This window comes from Suncus etruscus, chromosome 11 (assembly GCF_024139225.1).
Source record: "Suncus etruscus isolate mSunEtr1 chromosome 11, mSunEtr1.pri.cur, whole genome shotgun sequence".
NCBI lineage: Eukaryota > Metazoa > Chordata > Mammalia > Eulipotyphla > Soricidae > Suncus > Suncus etruscus.
Genome location: NC_064858.1, coordinates 17,314,673 through 17,322,825, shown reverse-complemented (window position 1 = coordinate 17,322,825; position 8,153 = coordinate 17,314,673). Strand labels below are relative to the sequence as shown.

The following is an 8,153-nucleotide window of genomic DNA, read 5'->3' as shown; positions in this document are numbered from 1 at the left end:
CTTCCAAAACGTAACAGTTACATTTTTGTTTCAGAATTTGTCACTTACATTCTCTACAGATACCATTACAAACACATTCCCCACATTATCTGAAAAATTCCATCCAGTTATGGGAGGAAACTTAAACATCTCAGACTTAAATTCAGGCTTTAAAAGGAATAGAATGTGTTATAACACTTTAGATCTGATCTCAAGACCTATTACCTATATTCGGTTCTATCCTTGGTTTTTGACTCTTCATATAAATTCTTTTCTACTTTCTTAGGTAGGAAAGTCATCACTTAAGGTTAACTGGTTACCTAGTGAACTTTGGTAAAAGGGCTACATTTGAATGTTTAAAACATCAGTTCTTAAGTTCCATCATTACTACAGGATAGTGTCAATGAGATCCAATTTTAGGCATGACAGACCAGATTTACTTTTAAATGAGGAAACCACACAAAGATCCTTGTCTGTTCTTGAAGTCTTGTTCACCATTCCACATAATTGAGAAGTCATTGGAATGTTAAAAGTATTACTGGCTTTGTCTGTCTCTGACCCCTTCAAATATTCTCAGATAAAGACACCAAGCTGTGGTATCCAACTTGAATACTTTTTGCCATCTTTTAAGATCTGGAAGTGCCTGAAAGCAGCAGGTAAACACGAAACACCTCTCTCGAACGCAGACTTTACATTGAACATGGAACATTGAAAAGCAGATGTAGAAATACTCCATCTTTTTCAACATGTGAATCCCCTCCAGATGTCACAATCAATTCTACGTTTTCATAGACCTCGAGAAGCTTTACATAAAAATGTGTTCACTTACACTATAAAATAAATGCAGTAGTTCTACTGTCCAACATTAGTTGAAATGTCTAACATATGTACCAACAGGTCACACAGCCTCCAACAAAACTCTACTTCCCTTGGAGACACCACCCGGCAGGTGGAGATGGCTCAACCCACTGCACCTTTACAGTATTTAAAGCTTTGAGCGACTTACCAAATAGAAAGTGGAGGACTCACCATGTCCAAATGAACAAGTGAAATGATCCAACTGTACAAAAAAAATACAATTTCACCTACTAATTATGTTACAAATAAACTAAAAGTGCAATTTCCCCTGGTTGTGATTTTTCAAAGGCTCATTAAACAAGGGAGTTCACTTGTTTATATACTTGAAATACAACTTTATTCTGATTCTAAAAAGGAGTGGGTATGACAGGAACAAACAATATTTCACCACTGAATGTTGTGATGTGATCGCAGCCGTCTTAGAAACTCAAAATGGAGACAACTGCAGTTTCAACACAGCTAAATATGCGGTCCAAAAAAAAAAAAAAGATTTTTTTTCCCCTTAAACTGCCACATTCACTCAGAAGCCCATTCATCTCCTTCAGCATCCCAAATATTAAGCACATGTCCTGGTTAGCTATATAATAAAACGGCAAACAGGCGGCACCACTGACATCACAGGACAGTTGCCTATAAAACTCCCACTCCTTCTCCTCACAGGTCTTCGTCCTCATTCAGGAAAGCCTTTGTCTGAGCAACCTGAACCAAGGGAAGCAAGTGGTTAGCGACCCATATCACAAGATGCTGACCCAGGGCAGGGGTGCCTCGACCCCTTCGTACCTCTAAATTGTGCTCATACTGTGCTGCCAAAGCGGGATCCATGACCACTTCTGGGGCACAAGCGCAGGCCTAGCGAGCCAGAGGAAGGGCTTTTTCAAGTTGTAGTTACTTTTGGCAGAGATGTCATAGTACTGAAGATTTTTCTTCTGGTAGAAGACAATAGACTTGGCCTTAATTTTCCTGTCCTTAATGTCCACTTTGTTGCCACACAGCATGATGGGGATATTCTCACAGACACGAACAAGATCTCTATGCCAGTTAGGCACATTCTTCTAAGGCACTCTGGATGTCACATCAAACATGATAATAGCACATTGAGCTTGGATGTAGTAGCCATCCCGCAGGCCCCCCAACTTCTCCTGGCCCGTTGTGTCCCACACGTTGAACTTGATGGGGCCACAGTTGGTATGGAAGACGAGCGGGTGCACCTCCAAGCCCAGAGTGGCGACATACTTCTCAAACTCAATACAACTGTTGACAAATCTGAAAAATAGTATCAATAACAACACAATAATTGTGGGGGACCTCAACACGGCTTTGTCAACACTGGATAGGTCAACCAGACTGAAACCCAGCAAGAATATACTAGACCTGAAAAGAGAAATGGAAGAAAGAGGCCTAGTGGATATATATAGGACACTCCATCCCCAGAAACTTGGATACACATTCTTCTCCAATGTACATGGGACATACTCCAGGATAGACTACATGCTGGCACATAAAACATACCTTCATAATAACAAGAGGATAGAAATTTTGCAGGCTACCTTCACTGACCACAAGGCTCTGAAATTATTTGTGAATTCCAAAGGGACACAAAATATACAAGACACTGACAGAAATTTACAAGAAAAAAACATCTAATCCCATCAAAAAATGGGGAGAAGAAATGGACAGACACTTTGACAAAGAAGAAATGCAAATGGCCAAAAGAGACATGAAAAAATGCTCCACATCACTAATTATCAGGGAGATGCAAATCAAAACAACTATGAGGTACCACCTAACACCCCAGAGAATGGCACACATCACAAAGAATGAGAATAAGCAGTGTTGGTAGGGATGTGGAGAGAAAGGAACTCTTATCCACTGCTGGTGGGAATGCCGTCTAGTTCAACCTTTATGGAAAGCGATATGGAGATTCCTCCAAAAACTGGAAATAGAGCTCCCATATGATCCAGCTATACCACTCCTAGGAATATTCCCTAGGAACACAAAAATACAATACAAAAACCCTTTCCTCACATCTATATTCATTGCAGCACTATTTACCATAGCAAGACTCTGGAAACAACCCAGATGCCCTTCAACAGACGAATGGCTAAAGAAACTGTAGTACATATACACAATGGAATATTATGCAGCTCTCAGGAGAGATGAAGTCATGAAATTTTCCTATACATGGATGTACACGGAATTTATTATGCTGAGTGAAATAAGCCAGAGAGAGAGAAAAACGCAGAATGGTTTCACTCATCTATGGGTTTTATTAAAAATGAAAGACACCCTTGTAATAATAATTTTCAGACACAAAAGAGAAAAGAGCTGGAAGTTCCAGCTCACCTCAGGAAGCTCACCACAAAGAGTGATGAGTTTAGTTAGAGAAATAACTACATTTTGAACTGTCCTAATAATGAGAATGTATGAGGGAAATGGAAAGCCTGTTTAGAGTACAGGCGGGGGTCTGGTGGGGAGGAGGGAGATTTGGGACATTGGTGATGGGAATGTTGCACTGGTGATGTGTGGTGTTCTTTACATGACTGAAACCCAAACACAATCATGTATGTAATCAAGGTGTTTAAATAAAATATAAAAAAATAACTTCCTTCATATTCAACCTAAGTGGGACTTGGGGACATATCCAAGGCTCTACCTGTAGAGCTAGAATTTGAATTGAAAAGAATTAAAATTCACAGTTCCAAATGAATTCTTTTTGACAAGTTTCCTCTACCACTCTTGCACAAATTTCTATTTCTTCTTTGCCCATTACGTGGACTTCAGTATAAAAAAATAAAAACTCGAGTATTTTTTTTCAATGTGAACCTAACATAATGAATAAAGATTCCCTAAGGGTCCCACATATTTATTAAGCTATTTTGGTCAGAGATAATGGGCAGCAATAGTAACCCTGAAATGATATGATTTTGAGTTGATTTCCTAAGTCTCAACATCCAAGGGCAGCAGAAAAAGATCAGAGGATACCTGTAGGTACAGTAGTTTGCTCTAAATAAAGAACTCGGACTTTTACAATGTACAGTAAAATTTGTATTTTGTGTTCCTTCAGAGAGATAAAAGACTAAGTTTTAACAAGTGCAAAATCAAATAGGTCCTCTTTGATTTCTAGAGTGCCCCATGTGGATGAAAAGCTATGGAATCAAACTACCAAAAATTCATATATGTAACAGAGCATTTATAAATATTATTGTGAGTCTATTTGACAAAATCAAGAGGTATTTTTGTCTTTATTGTAAAGTTCTTTTATTTTATTTATTTATTTATTTTTTGGTTTTTGGGCCACACCCGGCATTGCTCAGGGGTTACTGCTGGCTGTCTGCTCAGAAATAGCTCCTGGCAGGCACGGGGGACCATATGGGACACCGGGATTTGAACCAACCACCTTTGGTCCTGGATTGGCTGCTTGCAAGGCAAACACCGCTGTGCTATCTCTCCGGGCCCTGTAAAGTTCTTTTAATATAATTAATACTTTCAATGTGGCTCTATTAAAATGAATTAATCATCAGTTTTATTGCTACTCTAAGTCCTTATATGTTTTTTCCTGTTACTTAGATTATAGCCAAAGCCCTTAAATGATCTGAAAAATCCCTCCACAACCTGAAATATTTCCTCCCTGATTCCACCTCTCCTTTGTATTTCTCATGTATGCCTATGTTTCTGAGCAAAGAACATACACACATTGTGATAAATATGATTTATCAGAAGCATATAATTTCTATTTTATACAAGCTACTATCGAAAACGAAAAACTTAATTCCCTTTATATAGTTAATAGAACCTTGATAATAATGCAGTCTATAAAAATGAACATTGCAGACTAATAGTGTTTATAAATATTATATTAAATATTTATAAATTAAATTCAGCAATATACAAAGGTATAATAACAAATGTTCAACATTAGAATTTTAATGTATGTAATTTGTAAAGTTAACTTTGTAAGGAAAATATGTTAATATTAATATGCTAATCTTAGTAGACATAAAACAAAATCATTAGGTGGATTCAATACTAATATTTTTAGTCTAAGAAAAATCATATATTTTAATAAATATTAAATAAAAGAGTATTTAATAAACATAAATTTCAATATTGTTAAAATTTTAAGTTCTATTAAAAGGAACTAATTCATTTTATGAATTAGGAAAAATTAGTTTTCTTTTAATTCATTTTATGAGGTTAACAAAATATCATATACCAGAAAGTGAAGAATGACAGACTGTGGTACTGCCAAATATATCACTTTGATTCAAGGATTAGCTTCAGCTAAAGACATTGGGAAAACAGCCATGATTTTCCCTGGCTCTTCTATTTTTTCATCTAAAAGAAGAAGGTAAAAATTTCCATGAGAATCGTGCTCTTTCCCTGCCAAGAGGAAGGTGTAATCTTATTTATAGAAAATGGAATTATGTAGAAAAAGACATTATCTTCCTTTAGTTACTCCATATATACTATCTTCTTTCTTTAGTAGCATATATAGGCAGCCTAGAATATGGACATGTCAGTCTACTGTATTGACATCTTTTATGGGACTCCAGGGGATCAAATTTTGGTCCATCCTAGGTTTGAGCGTGCAAGGCAAATGTCCTACCACTTGCACCATCACTCTGGCCCCAGTGTTTTTAAGTAATTTTTTTGTAATTATTTTGAGTATTCATTTTCTGCGAAGAAGAGAGAGGCTTCAATGTATATACACAAATGTATTCACAAAATAATGCAATAAAATATTTGTATGTAAAGATACAAATCAAAATTTTAAAAACCTACCCTACTAAGGTCTTAGGTAAAAATTTGTGGTGTAGAGGTGGAGATGGATCACACCTGGATGGATCATATCAGGACTTATTTCTAATTTTCTGCTCAGGGATTATTCTTTATGGTCCTCAGGGGACTATATATGTGATGTTGGGAATTGAAGCTGGGAAATTTTACACAAAGTAAAATGCCTTACTAGCTGTCTTATCAACTTCATCTTATGTTAATTTAATTTTCAGGGCCAACAATTTTCAGAGACCTTATGAAGGTAGAGGTAAAGATTTATAAAACTAAATTTCAGAATGTATTCAAAAACAATTTATGATCAAGCGAAAGTCACTCAAAAATTAAAAATAGTTTAATTTAGAAAGTACAATTTTAACAGATATAGTAAATAAACTTGTTTTTTATAATTTATTTCTATTTTGACCAAAGTGGATTACAAATTATTCATGGTTGTGAATCTAAATCATTGCTTACATGACAGCAGCTGTCAGCAGCTGTGGGATGTGGATTGAGATTATATATTAATGTGAATAACTGGTAACAAATAAAAATTTATTTTCTTAATAGAGTACAGTTGAGCCACACTCAAAGATAATTTAACTTACATAGATGCTTTAATGCTTCAAAAAATATTGTAGTGCATTTCTGCATTGTGCTTTTGGACCCTGTGGGTATACTTACAGGAGTGGAATTGCTCATTCATATGGACTATATGGACTATAATGACTATAATTGCTTTTTACTTACATAATTAAAGGTTGCAGAACATTATTAAAATGTCGCAAAAGTTTTCTTCAATACTTTCCGGTAAAATGTTTTTGCAAATTTTTCTCTGATTTACCACCCAGTTACATGCCAGCGCTCTTGTTTTCCTGAACTGCAATTCAAAAATTGCATTAACTTCAAATCCTGCACTAAACTAAACTCTGCTTTACTTATCATTTGTGCAAAACTGGGGGTTGGAAAAGTATGCTATTATAAAATTTTAAGAATGCTCTCCAATTATATCTTGAAAATATTTTTTTTAAATATAAAATATTTTATTTTGGCATAAAAGCCTAAAACATAAATTAAGAATTAATATCTGATTATGAAATAGAAATAAAATTTGATTATTTTTATTGAATATTTAATTGATATATTTCTCAATATTATTTATTAAAAAGATCATCTTCCTCAGATTTCCCTATAAGGCTCTCTTTTCCACAAATTTAGAGTTTGTGTGGCTATTTGATTTTTTTTTAATATTTCACTATTCTTTGTCTTACCTGAGATACTTAACAGATGTCAATATATCATATTATCATGTTTTAGAAATATAGCTTTAAAAATTTACCTTGACTATTATTGGACCTTTGGTTTTTAATTAAATTTAGAATCAACCAGTTTAGTTCACTAACAAAAAAGAAAGAGACTTTTATTTGCATTGAATTGGTAGATCCATATGGAAAAATTATTCTTTATACTTTTTAATATACACTGGATAGACCCTTCAGGCCCTTCAGTGGTACATATTAAACGAAAGTGGTAATGAAATCTTTGTTTTGTTTCAGATTTTAAAGAAGATAAAAAATGTCCCAATTCATCAGAGGTTGGTTTGTAAATATTCATTATTAGATAAAGTGTTGCTTTATAAGTCAATAAAAGAGTTTTTATTTTCAACAGTCATGAATTGCTATCATATTTTTATATAGCTATTGAGTTATTTTTATTTTAATGTAGTACTCTCTTCCTCTGTGGGTATAGTCATTGATATTTCCATGTTATAAAAATCATAATAAATTATATTTTAAAAATAAACACAATTTTATTATAAAATGTTCTATTGCATTTGCTGGATTTTAGCATTAGCAATTGTCATTACAATATTATTACAGTTACTAGATTGTATATCAGTCAATAATAGAAAGTATTTTTATATTTGTTTATTAAATATATATTTATATTTGTTTATTTTTATACTACAATGTCATTTGGCCTGGCCTCTTTGTTGAATGAATGAATCCCTACGAATTCACTAAGAATAGATTATCTATTCAACCTGTGAATTAGAAATCAGAGCTCTTGGTGACCTAGTAAGTGACCACTTACCATTCTTGAACAGGGAATCCCATTTTCTCAGGACTGGACTTGAAATTCATTCTGCACTCTTCATGCAATAAATGTCCTCTGCTTCTCAGCTATAACCCTGATCTACATTCATCCCACTTTCTCAAAAATATATATAAACCAACAAATTCTCAGTATCTTCTGCTTTCTTTGATTCCATTAAGGCAGCTCTTGGAAAAAAGTTCCATTATTCTTTCCTGTGTCAGGATTCCTATACTATTTATATTCAGAATTTAGCAGGTTGGCAAATTACTTGGTTACTGGCCTCCATCCAACTCACACAATTGACACAGATACCCAGGGTATCAATCTTTGTATTACCCCGAAGGTACAAATACCTATAGTCCCACATTATGGGATGAATTATAATCTGTTTTATGAAACCCATCTTTGAATGTGTTGCTAGATAGATAATAAAGAGGCATATATGT

General features: G+C 34.3%; 1 pseudogene; it reads right to left on the bottom strand.

The window, feature by feature from the left end:
• Positions 1 to 1,491: 1,491 nt before the first annotated feature.
• Positions 1,492 to 7,754, bottom strand: LOC126021994 (GTP-binding nuclear protein Ran-like; annotated as a pseudogene).
• Between the last annotated feature and the right edge of the window lie 399 nt (positions 7,755 to 8,153).